The 15,986-nt window shown below is 39.7% G+C and overlaps 1 pseudogene across 1 annotated transcript in view; it reads left to right on the forward strand.

The window, feature by feature from the left end:
• Positions 1–6,253: 6,253 nt before the first annotated feature.
• The window catches only part of LOC146663573 (alpha-tectorin-like), a 29,221-nt pseudogene continuing 19,488 nt past the window's right edge, over positions 6,254–15,986 (forward strand). Inside the window, exons 1-13 of the transcript XR_014913115.1 lie at positions 6,254–6,275; positions 6,467–6,582; positions 6,760–7,035; positions 7,463–7,558; positions 7,658–7,823; positions 9,884–10,284; positions 10,370–10,949; positions 11,049–11,632; positions 11,750–12,294; positions 12,387–12,985; positions 13,128–13,285; positions 13,436–13,836; positions 13,994–14,190. The product of XR_014913115.1 is annotated as an alpha-tectorin-like (transcript). The remainder of the gene's footprint in view (positions 6,276–6,466; positions 6,583–6,759; positions 7,036–7,462; positions 7,559–7,657; positions 7,824–9,883; positions 10,285–10,369; positions 10,950–11,048; positions 11,633–11,749; positions 12,295–12,386; positions 12,986–13,127; positions 13,286–13,435; positions 13,837–13,993; positions 14,191–15,986) is intronic.

Consider the following 15,986-nt stretch of genomic DNA (forward strand, 5'->3'; position numbering starts at 1 on the left):
ACTGCTCGGGTTCAGATCAGGGAGGCCGTTCCTCCCAATCACGCCCCTCCAGGTCTCGCTGTCGTTACCCACGTGAGCATTGAAGTCTCCCAGCAGGACAACAGAGTCTCCAGGTGGAGCACCCTCCAGCACCCCCCCCAGGGACTCTAAGAAGGCTGGGTACTCTGAACTGCCACTCGGCGCATAAGCTGCAACCCGCAATACTGTTATGGATTTTTATCCATGTTTATTTTTGGAGTAAAGCTATTTGTATACAATATGCAATCTTTGCTGTCACAATTCCACAAATCAGTGACTCATCTGTTAAAACATTTGTTCTTATGATTCTAAACTGACAGTAGGAATGATCTCCCAAATAACATAGCTTTAATCGTTGCTCATTGATTGTTAAGCGCATCTGTGCTTGTTTGTTGCAAGCGTTACCTTTAAGACATTGTAGCTTAAACCTATTCGCTGGAACGTTCAAGACAATTTAACTACACAGCAAAGCAAGACGAGTAGGCAAAGTTGTTTTTGTTTCTCGTGCACGGGAGAGAACTGGACAAACGCCGTTCCTTCACTTGACCCCAGTCGCTCTCGTCCGCTCCCCCGTAACACTGCTCTTTTATTGAGGTTACATGAATATACATAGGTTCATTAACATATGACGTCTACATACACACAAAGAGTACCTTGCCTGTGCGTTGTGTAAGTGTGTGTGTGGTCTGGAAGTCCAGCAGTTCATCTAAACAAAAGGCATTTAGAGTAAAACAGATATAGATGTGTTTGCTATACCATATATCAGCAAGAAAAGATAAAACCTTGCTCATGATCCCAAGAGGTGTGTGATCTATGCCAGAACACTCTGGAGAGGAGTGAACGCACCCCCCTCTTCATGCTACACAGAGTTGTTACAGACCTCCTAGGATGAGACATTCTTTCAATCTACAAATGATTATATACTTCTAAGCATATATGAGTAGATATTTCTAAGCATAAATGACAATCGACAATATAAACCTGACAGACATAATGACATATTTAAGAATAAGACGAGGCTTGGCTTGATAGCATTTATTATAAGACATTTTTCCTCCTTCCCTGCTCAACAAAAATTGGGCTGTCACCACAAATTCAGGCCACAAATTCTTACTATGGTTAATTATTAGAATCAAGAACTCATGAAGGAAAGGAAAATACCGGGAAAATCAACTTGGATTACAGTTACAGGAGTAAAAACATTAGACCCACCTGCTTAAATGATGCTTTGCCCATGAAGAGGTTTTGATTGTGGCATTCATAATACTTTAACAGAAAAGTGGCAGTGATTTGAAGGCAAGATTCACAATGACTTATGTGAATCCACAGATCCATGTGAATATTGGGCAGTGTGTTTGCCTGACAAATTTCCTTTTACTTAGTTTGTTCATTTACAACATTGTGATTATGTTTAACAGTTATCTGTCGCACTCTCTCGTGATATTTCCATTGATAAGATCACGTGGCTGGCTAGCACATGAACTTTTCTCAGGATTTCAACACAAGCACTGCAAGTGAAGCAACCAATGTCACGTTCAGTTTCTAATTGTCTTCCCCATGTGATGTTTTTGTGTAATGTATGTATGGTCGGAGGGTAAGATGGCGCTGCCATTGCATGCAATAGGTCGGCAGCCTTAACATTAAATTTCCCACTTGTGGGACTAATAAAGGTATCTTATCTTATCTTATCTTGTCTTATCTTATCTTATCTTATCTTAATTATATGAGTGCTGGAACTGTAGATGTGTAAATACTGCACTGGGTGAACTTTGACTGGAAGCCAGGAATGATTGGGTTGGGTGAAAGCCAACTTGATGGTGGAGTAATGAATAGGTTGAGCCTGCACACAGCTTTAAACCTGTTCTTACTCTAAGTAGGCTAATGCTGTGCAATAATTGCTGACCTAAATACATAAGAGAAACAATTATTATCCACATCCCATTGTCATCATTGCTGCCAGGACATTTCATGTTATTCCTATCAAAGCTATTGTTTATTCTGATAAATTGTTTATGATTAATATGTGATTGATATTAGTTTTATTTCTCAGTAAATGAAAATGAAAGAATGAAAGGAGGAATGTACCCAAAAGGAGCCGCGCAACCTGCACAAGGCCCACATTTTTGTTTTTTACTTATGGTATCTTGAATACTTGGATGAGTGACAAAACGTTTCTCCCACTGAAGACGCTACATCCAGATGAACAGAATCAACTTTTGGGCATTTACTTACCTGGATGATTGAGCGTGCATCAGGACGTTTCATGGGTTATGTTTTGAAACAGGATCAGGATTTTGTGCTATTTTACCTTAAATTGTTATCCATCTGCTTGAGTGCAGTAACTGAAGGAGACTTGTTTCCCATCCTAGAGACCCTGAAGTTCTTTACAACAAAATAAAAGAAAAAAACAAAATAAATCAAAAGACAAGTAAAAGTTAGTATGCAGCCGCTTACAAAGCTTACAAAGACACTAAAAATGTCATCTTGTTCGACAGAAGGGAAAATCCACCATTCTTTGTATTATAAAATACTTTAAATGTTAAAAGCCTTTAAAATGGCAATTTCAGTTTTCCAGGAGTTAGAGTTTGTAATTTAATGTAATTCAATTCAAATTTATTTATGTAGCAAATCAAAACAACAAGTGTTTTGATTTGAGTGTGTTTCCCATCCAACCACAGCTGACAGGCCAAACCGCACACCTCAACAACAAAAACACTTCCTGTATCTGGCCCTCATGAGACTTCACTGGCCACTCAGAAGCCAGGAAATCCTATATTCGGATAAATGCAGGGAAAACAATGAGGTAGATTCAACACATACTTATTACTGGTTTGAAAGTGCAGGTGTGAACATTCAAATGTGCAAACATGTAAATATCAAAACATGTGACCACCAAATGGGTACATAACTAACTCTATAACCCTCCTAAACACCTCTTTGTGTATCAAATGACATAGAAATTTACTACACTTTACACATGCATTAATTCATAAGGAAAGGATTTTCACTTTTGGAATTTTACACACAGTGTGCCATCTCTGCTGTCACGTTTCACAATCAGTGTGTCAGGCGTTGTGTGGAGGCGAGGAAGAAGGAACCCAAACGCAGGACTCACGGGTAAGTGAAGACTGGTGAAGGTTTATTATAAGGAGCAGATGAAAAGAGGGTGAACGGACACTGACTGGCTGGATCACTGAATGGCTGACTGAACTGAGGGAACACACGGGAAGGACAACATCACACGAACATCAAAATCAACATCAATGACACGACAAAGAACTGGTGAAACCGAGGAACTTACATACACAGGTTGAACGATGACAATGATTGGAAACAGGTGAGTACAGGGCTGAACATAATCTGACTAATGACACAAGAGACAAGCTGACACGGGGAAAAAACAGGAAATGAGAACATTGATGTGGCAACATAACCTAAATGTGACAAAACTGAAAACACTGGGTCATCGACCCAGGAACCCTGACACAGTGAACATGTCAGTGGTAAAATGTTGATTCATACTGATCATAAACGACGCCTGTGCTCTTTTGTCTGAGGATCCAGTGGCACATTTAAGACATGAAAACTTTATCTAGAAACAAAAAAAGGCTTGGCTTGATAACACTAGGAGTTTGATCGAATGTTCAGCTTCCACCAATCCTGGGTATTTTCATTCTCCTTCCTGGACAATAAAAAATGTTTTCTGCTCCAAGTACATTGTGTTTCTGACCCCTGTCATGTAAACATTAAACCACTGGAAACCCCGATTATGAAAACATATTATCCTTCTGAAAGCGTCCGTCAGAAGATTAGTAGACTGTAGTTATACAGGAATGAGCATGATGAGCACTGGTGTTTAAACAATGCTCTCTGGACCCAAACCTGTTATGTTGATGTTGATGTGGCCCTCAAATGCAGTCCAAAACATGGGCATGTCACGATCTGCAATGTCAGAGGATCCAAAATGCAGATGAGAAGAGGCAAAACTAGATTTTTAAAAAATATTAAACAAACAAGAAAACCAACTAAACAGAAAGTAATCACAAAAACCTAAACTGGGAAAAGTAAATTCATTAAACTTGGAACACCTGGAAATCCCCAAACACTTGAGGCATGGAGACATATAAACAAGGGAAAAGGGGAAGCTGACACAATATATACACATGAGGAAAGACACGGTCAGTGGAAACATATTAGGAACACAGCAGGAATGAATTAGACATGATGACACAGGGGAAGTAAAACTGAATACACTGAACGCAGGACGAGACTGTAAAAAAACAAAAACAGGAAGTAACACTGAGACCATGACTAAGATGTAGGAACTTGACACGAGGAAAGGAGAACGAGAGTCCACACCAGACTGCAGAGACAAAAAACATAAGGAGGGGAACATGGGAACAGATAGAGACAAAACACAAAGACATGACTAAGACATGGAGAGCGACAGAGAGGGAAATGAAACACAGACAGACCACTACGACACAAAGGGCGAGAGACACAAACCGGAAAACATACACAGAGGACATGATGGACTCTCATAGGACACATAAATAGGAGACAAAGACAAGAAAACATAAACCAGAAATACAAATGACCTCAGAAACATGAAAAAGAACTAAACTCAAGACTAAACTGTATAAACTTATTAAACATAACAATAAACCAAAGAAAGAACCAAATACAGAATAACTTAAAATGCTGGGTTGATGAACCAGATCCTTGACAGGGCAGGTATTGGCAGTGTGAGTCTTGCCTGCAAAAGGGTCATCTCTATATAAGGAGGTGCAGAAGAAGAAATGTGAGGTGATATCAGACATCAGTCCACCCACAATTGATTCTAAGAATTTAATAAGTGTTAACATTCATTTTTTGTAACCCGCAAGTGTTGACTGCCTGGGTGCAGCAGCTTTTGCCTCTGCTGTTATTTGGATGAAATTTTCCTCAAGTAAAATGAGAAATATCTGACATTACAGAATAGCTGCAGTTACAAACACTACAGCTGGAGTTTCTGTTTTGTATAGTCAACATGGACAAGAAGATGCCAGAGCTTCTCGATTTTCTTCATGCACCAAATTTAATGAGGAAAAAACATTTTTTCTTCCTTCACTCCCTCTTCCTGACTGTAAACACTGTGTTTATCATCACTAATAGTTTGAGAATGATTTACTGTGTCAGCAGTAAACCCTTTGTCTGAGATCTGTATCTATCGTTGTTAAAGTTACTGCTTGACTATTAACCATGGTGACGGTAACTGACATCATTCTTCTCTAAATATCCTTTGATGGAGTATTTGATTACATTTCCTAGGTAAATATCCCCAACTATATAAAGCCTTGTGTGTCCCCTGCAGTCTCAAATGAGCATGAGAGACTCACAACTAATATTACATCAAGATTCAACAGATTCATCTGAATTTAGCTCTGCACTTAGGTTATAAATTAATTTTTTTTTTTCCCTTTTTAATGAAGAGATCTGATTTGACAAAATGGCGGGTCAAATCGTGTTTTTTGTGCTGTTTTTGGGAATGACAGGTTAGTAATTGTATTTATGTTCCTTTAATCCATTTTATGGTGTGTTTATTTTTGCCCAAGTGATGACTTGAATTTTTTGGATCAGAAATAAAATCTTACAATCTTAAAAAACTTGTCATAATTTTATTTATCCGTGTTTTGTTTCATGTACAGGTGTTGTCACGGCCAGGCGGATCAGCTGCACGCTGATCAGCCCTCTCTGTTTCTCTTCCTCTTCTCTCTCGCCGGGGCGGAACTCACTGTGGGTTCATGCCCTTGGTCCACGCCCTCGGGAGATGAGACCCAGGTGTCTCATTAAGGGGAGCAGCATTTAAGCCAGGAGGTGACTGCTGTTCGTCGCTGGATCGTTGTCTACCACGCGTTAGTAAAGTCAAAGCTACAGCAAGTTTAGTGAAGAGTGTTTTCCTCTGTGCATCGTCCTTAACCCTGTCTCCCTGTCTACAGAACCTCTTGGATTTTTCCCCGTGTGTTTCCCGTGTGGCAGTGTTGGAGTGTGAACCTGTGATCGTGTGAGTGGATATTCTGAAGAACGTATGCTTTCCCTTGGACTTCCCTGGAGACCCCTTCTTCCCCCACTCAGCTGTATATAACACCCCCCTGCACATTCTTGTATATACACCTGGTGACTTGTAAATAAACTCTTCTTGTAAGCATCAGTACCGGAGTCCTGCGCTTGAGTCCTCCTTCCAACCGTAACAGGTGTAGTGACTGCTCAGGCTGTCAGTAAGTATCTTTTCAAAACTCTAAAGATTTGACTTTTAATGCTTTATCCTCAATTTATATCAGCCTCACATTTCACAGAGGAGTAAAGACTGAAAGCCTGTGATGAATATGTTTTATATTTATGTTTGCAGAATATTAACCATACAGGCCTTTTCTATCTTTTTGTCATGATCTACCTAATTGCTTATTAGGACCTCTTTACCCAACATCTGGAACTGTAAGCTCTGCGGTAGATGATGGAAGTTCTCCACCGATTACCCTGCTAAGACCTTTTTTCTATTTTGGGAGGACATATAACAGCATTTATGTATGTAAAATTAACAGGAACAATTCATTTACTACATTTGTACCATAAAAATATTTAGCTGTCTAATTAAACTTCCTGCCACTAATTACAATATAAAATGTGGTTTGCAAAACAAAATCCAAATCTGTTCATCTAGATGTTGTGACAGGAAATCTTTTTCTTTTCTATTTTTTTCAGGTCAATCATAATGGACACCTAACATTTACTGGTCCACTAAGGGACTTTACAAGTCAGAGGTTCCCACAACATATCAGAGACATCATTGCTCCATTCTGGACAGATTTAGACAACAGAGGAAATGGTCAGATCTACTACAAACAATACACCAGTGGCAGTGTTCTCCAGCAAGCTACACAAGACATCAATCAATACTTTCCAGGACTGAACTTTAATGCCAACTGGGTCTTTGTTGCAACTTGGTTTGAGGTGGCCTATTATCCCACAAGTGGAACAGTAAGTCAGCTTCCAAAATTTGGAATCAAATTATGTGCTTATGTGTGATGTGTACGTGAAAGTCTGTTGCCTACTTTACTAACTCAGGAACAGTAGGTTAGTGTAATCTAGTGTCACCTTCCAGACATAAAGACATAAATTCATGTGATATATTTCATACAAAGATTATTTTTGAATACTGAGCTTTTTTTTTTTTTTTAAAGTGATACCAGAAGATTACATAAAGCATTTCATACTAACAAACTAAGGTAGTTAATAGTATTTATCTGAAATCTAGATCATTCTAACCGAAGCACAACTTAATGTCTTATGAACTAATACATTTGATAAAGTGATACATGAAAAGTGTATCATAACAAAATTAGGTGTAAATCCAGCAGAACACTGATCAAACAGAACATATAATAACTGAATTCATATTTTCCAGCGCACTACTGTCCAAGCTGTGCTGATCTCTGGAGGCCACTATTCATTTGTGCTGATGAACTACGGTATAATAGCCTCAACAACACTGAGAATTCAGGTCAGACCTACTATAGTCAATACTCTGCATATTTACTAATGAAAAAACATTCATTATTTCTAAATGCAATAATCATATTTTTGTGACTCACATTTGCAGGCTGGTTATGATACAATCGACTCCACTCACTATTATGTCCTCCCTGGATCATTCACCAGTGCTGCATCAGGGAGTAACTCAAATTTTCGCCTTGGCAGCAACGTCAATGAACCAGGTCGCTGGGCCTTCCGGACAGACCATGGATCAACAGGCTGCACTTTTAATGGTAAGACTGCAGGATACAGGAGGCAACTGCTTCTGCAGCCTTTGTGTTATATAACATTATAGTGATGTGCATCTGTGAAAGGCAAGGCAAGAATTCTAATCACAGTGCATTAAGAGTACAGTAAAGCAATGAGGTTGAGGTTATTAACGTTAAAGTGACTGTTGTTGGAATCAAGAACTAATGAAGGAATTTCAAATTGTTAGTTGGATGCTTAAAAACATTCGTCCTACCTGCTTAAAGGATGTTTAACCCATGAATTCAGAGGTTTTGAAAGATTTTGAATGGCAACATATGGCATGCAAAGAATAACAAATGCTAGAGAGAGAAGCTGTTCCCAACAAGGTGACTTATCCTAAGGCAAGATTCACATGGACACACAGATTACTTATCACAGTTATAACTTCTTCATTTTGGTACTTAACTGCATAAGGAACTATCTCCCTCGCTCAGGATATGTCCACTGATAACGGATTTGATTTAGTGGCGTCTGCACTGGTGTTTGAAAAGTTCCATATTTCAGCATAAACAATGCATGCAAAGCAGACAACGAAAAATGAAATGGATGAGGTTTCTCAGTACATTACAGCTGGAGCCTTAAATATGTAAATATGAATCCTACACCATTTGTACTTTGGTGGCCAGGAATCACTGGGTTAGGTGAAGGTCAACTTGTTGTTGAAGCAAGAAAGATGGACTTGGCACTACACCAGTAAGCTAAGTACCTGTTCTTTATCTAAGTAGGTTGATGTTGTGCAATGAGAGCTGACCTATATACAGAAGAGACACAATTGTCATGCACATCACACACCATTGCTCCTGGAACTGTTTTTGAATAATTATTTCACAGAATAATAATTTACACTTGTATTTCCCATCCCCATTTTACACATATTATTGTTATTGCATGTGTTTAGTCTGCTTAATCACAGTGCATTGTCATATATTTCATCGAGGATTTACAGCTCATCACAGTACGGAAACAGCTTTAGTGAAAGTTGCAGATGGCCTCTGACAGTGGTCTCATATCTGTACTTGTGCTGCTAGACCTCAGCGGAGTGATTAATAACAACAGTATTTTATTGCAGAGATTAGAGCAGGCCATAGCAATTAAGCTCTTGTTTGAATCATGTCTATCTAATAGACTCCAGTTGGCTCATGTAAACCGGGAGTTGTCTTCACACTAAGGTTAATTATGGAGTTCCACAGGATTCTGTGCTAGGACCAGTTCTGTGTACATTATACATGGTTCTCCTAGGCAGTATCTTTCAAAGGCATTGCGTATATTTTAACTGCTATGCAGATGATCTCCAGCTCTGTCAATGAAGCCAAACGACGAAACTGTGGGAACGTCTTAAAGACATAAAAACACAGGTAACCTTCAACTTCCTGCTTCTAAATTCAGATCAAACTAAGTTGATTGCACTCAGCCATGAAAATCTTACAAACATGATGTGTAACCAGATGCATACTCTGGATGGGATTACCTTGGCCTTAACACTAACAGAAATTTTGTTTTTGACCAGGTTATGTCCTTCACTGCTTATATTTAACACATATTCAGGATTGCTTTTTTTTTCTTTTTTTTTTTTGCATTTATGCAGTATCTCTAAAATTATAAACATCCTATTTCAGAGTGATGCTAAAAAATTAGTTCATGCATTTATTACTTGAAGGCTGCACTACTGTGATTATCAGGTTGTCCCCAAAACTCACTGAAAAGCTTTAAGTTGATCCAAAATGCTGCAGTACGGATAGGGAGTAAAAAGACAGAACATAATTCTCCCTGTTAAATCCAGAATCAAACTTAAAATCCTTCTCCTCGTGTATAATGAGGATCCATCTTATCTTAATGCTGGTAGGGGCTGTAAAACAGTTGGGATTTACCTGCTGTTATTTTGGGAACTTTACTCATATAAAGTGCCTTGAGGCAATTACTGTTGTTATTTGACACAATATGAAAAAATTTAAGGTGTGAAAGTTTTTTCCTAAAGCTTTATGAATGTAAATGTCTGGAAATTTTACACTGGGAATAAGGGACATTCCCTTTTACTCTTTTTAAGGTGAATTAGTGCAGCTGGGTGCTTCATTCTGGAGTGACAGGACCTGTGCACAGAAGTGCACATGTACCTCAACAGGCCTGCAGTGCCGCAATGAGCCGTGCTCCTTTTCACAGATCTGCAAGCCAGCTTCCTTCCAGTTCTCCTGTCAGACAGTGCCAAGAGGAACCTGCACCATAAGTGGTGATCCCCATTACTACACCTTTGATAACACAGTGTTTCACTTTCAAGGCACTTGCACGTATGTTCTCTCTGAGCAATGTAATAGTGGACGGCCCTACTACAGAGTAGAAGGCAAAAATGAGCACAGAGGCAGTACTCAAGTCTCTTGGACACGACTGGTGAAAGTGCATGTCTACAATGACACAATTGAGCTTGTCAAAGGACGCCGTGGTCAGGCTAAGGTTGGTCATTTTGATTCTGGATAAATTCTACACTTTATGACCAGATATACTTTTCTCACTTGATATATTTGCTGGTTTTTTACAGGTTAATGGGAACTTTGCATCCACTCCATTCTCCCTTAGCAGTGGCACCGTGCAGGTTTATGAGTCAGGTTTTTCTGTGTTTGTCAGCACTGACTTTGGTTTAGTGGTGTCTTATGACACAATTCATCATGTTCAGATCAGCTTGCCCTACACTTACCAGAATGGTAAGTGTAGGGAAGTTTGTGGAAACTTCAATGGCATTCGTAGAGATGACTTTCAAACTCGTGACGGTGAGGTTGTGAGCTCTGATGTGGTTTTTGCTAACAGCTGGCAAGCATCTGGGGATGATGAGCCTGGCTGTGGGCCACAGTGCGGAGGTCTGGACTGTACTGTTTGCACTGTAGAAGAGACAGCATTGTACAGCAACACTGACCACTGTGGTATCCTCAGCAGTAGTTCTGGACCTTTCACTGCTTGCCATCAGCAACTTCCTCCACAGTCCTTTGTGGACAGTTGTGTGTATGATCTGTGTGTAGGAGGAGGGTACCGACCTATTCTATGTCAAGCTTTAACCGTGTATGCAAGTCAGTGTCAACAAAGTGGTATTCAGCTACCAAGTTGGAGGACACCTGGCTTTTGTGGTATGTTAATCACTTTTTTTTTTTTTTTGCATTATTTCAAAATATCATTGTATTAAAATTCCACTGATGTAAATATCGATGTTGTTCTCTTATTCCTAGAAATCCCATGTCCAGCCAACAGCCACTTTGAGTCTGAAGGCACAGGATGTCCACCTACCTGTGTTAATCCCAACTCTACCCATAACTGCCCTCTACCTCCCCAGGAAAGCTGCATCTGTGATTCAGGCTACATCCTCAGTGGTGGGGTCTGCGTCCCTCATGCTGAGTGTGGCTGCAGCTTTGAGGGCCGTTACTACCGCTCTGGACAAACTGTAATACTAGACGAAGACTGTGGGAGACGTTGTAGCTGCAGTTATGGCTCCATGACTTGCCAATCTCATGGTTGTGGCCCACTTGAATCATGCAGGGTGGAGGATGGAGAAAGAGGATGCAGACCAAATAGCTATGAAACATGCTGGATCAGAGGCCCAGGGTCATATCAGACATTTGATGGACTGACATACCAATATCCTGGGGCGTGTCGATTGACACTTGCCAAAGTTATGGGACTGTCCAGTCACCCACACTTCATGGTGACAGCAGAAAAAGTGCCAAGAGGCCAGCAAGGTTTTGCACGAATTCTGCATTTTGAAGCAGAGGGGATACACGTATCTATTGAGATGGCAAGGAACAGTAAAGTGAAGGTAAGTGAATGGAACACTTACTTAAAATTATGTTCTTCCTTTAATATTTATTTATGTGTACACGGACACAATACTGTTTAAGTCTTGTTAACTGCAAAAAACTGGATGATCCCGCAGGTTAATGGTCAGCTGATCAGGCTACCTTTCAGCACTACATCCAACCGAATCCAGATCTTCCACAGCAGCATTTACAGTGTCATCATTCGCACCTCCTTTGGTGTAACTGTGCAGACAGTCTGGCCTCACTTTGTCCGTGTCACTGCTCCTGGTGTCTACAGCGGTTCACTGGGTGGACTCTGTGGTAATTACAATGGTCATCCACATGATGACTTCCGCACACCCAACGGTGTCCTGATCAACAGTTCTCAGGATTTTGGAGACAGTTGGCTCTCTGGCTGCTCACTGTGTGGAAAGCATGAACCAAAATTCTACAACTAATTACAATTCTACTGAGTACTGTGGCATTCTCAGCTCACCAGATGGGCCATTTGTACCCTGTTGGTCTGTGGTTGACCCGAGCCAGCAGGTGGGTGTATGTGTGGAGATCATAGGGGGCTCTAACAATCCAGCATCAACTCTGTGTGGCGTCCTACGAGATTATGCACTAATGTGTCAACAGAAGGGTGTTGCCTTAGGACAATGGAGAAATGCAACTGGCTGTGGTAAGCATTCAACTGCTTTTGAATTAATTCTAGCCATGATCTCCAAATGTTTAAAAATGCTTTCATATGTTAAGCTGTTTGTTTTTCTCCAGCACTAACCTGCCCATCAAACAGCCATTATGAACTCTGTGGAACCTCTTGTCCTTCTGCTTGCCCCAGCCTCTCTTTCCCCTTCACCTGTGATACTGTGTGCCAGGAGGGCTGTCAGTGTAACAATGGTTTTATCCTCAATGGTGACCAGTGCGTTCCACCAACATCTTGTGGATGCTATCACCAAGGACGCTATCACCAAGGTGGTGAGCAGTTCTGGGATGGTGAAGAATGTCAGAGCTTGTGTACCTGTAACGGCACTACAGGGAACGTCCACTGTACTCCCAACTCCTGTGGGCCCCAGGAGTCCTGCCGTGTGGTGGAGGGCGAGTTTGGCTGCCATCCCAACCCTCATGGCACCTGCTCTGCCTCTGGAGACCCTCACTACATAACCTTTGATCGTAGGGCCTATGACTTTCAAGGAACCTGTCGCTATGTTCTGGTGACCCTCTGTAATGCCACTGATGAGCTCAATCAGTTTTCCGTGGAAGCTAAGAATGAGGCATTGAATGGGCGTCCACTTTCAATAGTAGCTGAAGTTTTTGTGAATGTCTGGGGCTACGACGTGCATATGTCAAGGGACAGAAGAGGTTTGGTACAAGTAAGTAGTTAGTGATAGTTCTCATTCAATGATTGTTATGAACAATTTCAGGTGTATGAAGTAAATGTAAATGTGAAAGAAAAAAATAACAATTAAAAAGTAGAAAAACTACCCACTGATTTTCTTTGCATATCTCTTCTAGGTGAATGGAGTAACTAGAAATTTACCTATTGTCTTGAATGAAGGTAATGTGTCTATCTATGCAACAGGATCTCGTATACTTGTCAGCACTAATTTCGGCTTGAGTGTTACCTATAATGGATATAGTGCAGTGTTTATCTCCGTACCACCAAATTACAGGTACAATTCCCACCCATCAAAGCTGCAGTAATTATTGTTTGACATGCTTTAAAAAACAGGATAATCCCAGCTATATAAATAATTTATTTACTAATAATTTATCCTTATGAAACTAACACAAGGACTATTGCTAACTGTTGTCATCAACAGAGAAAAAATATGTGGACTTTGTGGAAATTTCAATGGAAATCCAAATGATGACTTTCACACACCATCTGGAACGATAGTCACATCTCCAGATGAGTTTGGGAGAGCCTGGAAGGTTCCAGGCAACTACACGTGCAATGATGGCTGTGGCTCCTCCTGTCCACAGTGTGCCAATGAACAGCCTGCTAGAGATCAGTGTGAGGTGATACAGGCAGCTGATGGGCCCTTCAGTTTCTGCCACGAGGAGGTGGACCCGGCGCCATATTTCAACGACTGCGTGTTTGATGTATGTTTGTCAGGAAATCAAGGCCACGATCTCTTGTGCAGTGCCATTGAATCATATGTCAGTGCCTGTCAGTCTGCTAATGTTCGAATCTATCCCTGGAGAGAGAACACCACCTGCAGTGAGTCAACATGTTGTTTTATTATATTTATATTTAAATTTACAAGAAATTTGCTCACCACTTAACTAATTTGACAACACTCATTATATCCAGATTGTATTACATTAAAAGTGGTATGTCTGACTAGTGCCATTTGTCACGTTTCTCACTTATTAAGCACTGGACTGTCCAGCCAACAGCCATTATGAGCTGTGCGGTACTGACTGTGGCCACACCTGTGCCAGTAGCATTGATGAAACCTGTGAGCAGTTCTGCTCTGAGGGATGTTTCTGTGATGAAGGCTTCATCAAGAGTGGGACCAGGTGTGTCCCAGTGGAAAGCTGTGGCTGCCAGTATGATGGATTCTACTATGATGTAAGACATATTAAAGTCAATAGTAAATACTCTTTGAAGTAATTCCCTTCAAATCAGCAGAATCAGCAGACTTTCCCTTCTTACATTTAGAAAGTTTCGTGAAGTGGTTTGGACTGTGACAGCTTAAAATTCAGAAATATATATTAAACAAACAACAGAGTCTATTACAGCTCAGTAATAATGTGGTAATATTGAGGTAACAAGGTGGAGATAAGAAGATAAAAATAGAGACATAACAAATATTTGTGATCTACTGAGCACTATTACGTTTAACTCTAATTAATAACAGATAATAAATTATAAGTGATAATATGGATATAAATGTGTGTACATGAGTCAAAAGTACAGTAATAGTATAGTCACAATCACTAGCAATAAAACACATTTCATATATGCTAACCTCATAATAATTGGGTAATAAGATACTAATAGGATTTTAGGTTTTAATGTATTAGGATACCATTACCATATTACCATAATGCTGGAATGAATCCTGCCTCATTCACCAACATTCTTTTTTGGTAGACAACAGTAACACTGTAAATATTATGTTTAAATCTGCTATCTTACCAGGAATCAATGTTGGTTTCTGTTCAATAACCAAGAATCAAGCTGAAAAAATGCAAAACTGTCTGTTTCTTTTTAATTCCATATGAATAATCTTTAAGAAAATTAATGATTACTTGGAAACATGTGGTAGTTTAGGTCTAATAACCAGAAATCAGGGTTGCAAAATATAAAACATGTTAGTTCCATGTTAATGACCAAAAAAATCCAAACCATATAAAAAATTTCAGGAAGCATGATGAATACCTGGAAACGTCGTAGTTTCTGTGAAATAGCAAATAATAGGGGTTGCAAAATGCAAAACTACAATTTATAGTTTCATATAACTGAAATCTTAGGACCACAATGTCTTTATAGGGTGTTGAATTCTCCCAATTCTTTGAATCTTTGGGCTGAAGGAAGGACAATACTCGGTGTATAAATGCTCAATCAACAATCATTTATTTCCATACAATTCAACAATAAGAGCATTACAACGTCCGGACGGGAGAGATGCTACCAGAGGGTCAGGCACATGTCTCAAAATGGTGACGGGTTGCTCAGCTTTTTATAGTCTCTAGTGGCCCCCAGCTAGTCGTAAAAGCCAAAACATCACATTTTTTCTCTGTTACAGCGCCTAAGTTATGACCTCGGCAGTTGTTTCTCTGCTTTCTGTAAGGTGGGGGTGTGGAATGTGGTCTATCTATCTCCCCTGTCTTTAGACACAGAGTCTCCTGCTTACAACCTTCTCTTCATGATTCAACAATTAAGCATGTCAAGAAAACAGTGTAACACATTCCCAGCAGATCAAGGATACAGAGTGATGCACATTTATCTAATGAACTAATATGTGAATATGTTCTGTTAACTCAAAAGTATAATGAGAACTAAACTACATACAGATCACACACTCTATTTTAAAGGGTATAATATGATCTACAGCAGTATTCTAATTCAACTACTTTGATTACATATATAAGGTAACATATAATAACAGAATAATATCACAAGGGTATCATATATTCAGCATACCTATTATGACTATTTTATATTACACCAAGAAAATAATTAATATTTAGCTATACAGGCAGAATGATGCTCTAACTCTTTAAACTGAAGATTAAAAATAAAAAATAAAATAAAAACCAGTCCCTAAATAAATGAATGCATTAAACAATCAGTTGAAGATTATACAGCTACATCAGAACAATTAAATACTTTTTTCCATGCAGCTCTTTTCCACACAGTTA

This window comes from Rhamphochromis longiceps, linkage group LG8 (assembly GCF_057381845.1).
Source record: "Rhamphochromis longiceps isolate RC_006_pf linkage group LG8, R_longiceps_female_GT1.1, whole genome shotgun sequence".
NCBI lineage: Eukaryota > Metazoa > Chordata > Actinopteri > Cichliformes > Cichlidae > Rhamphochromis > Rhamphochromis longiceps.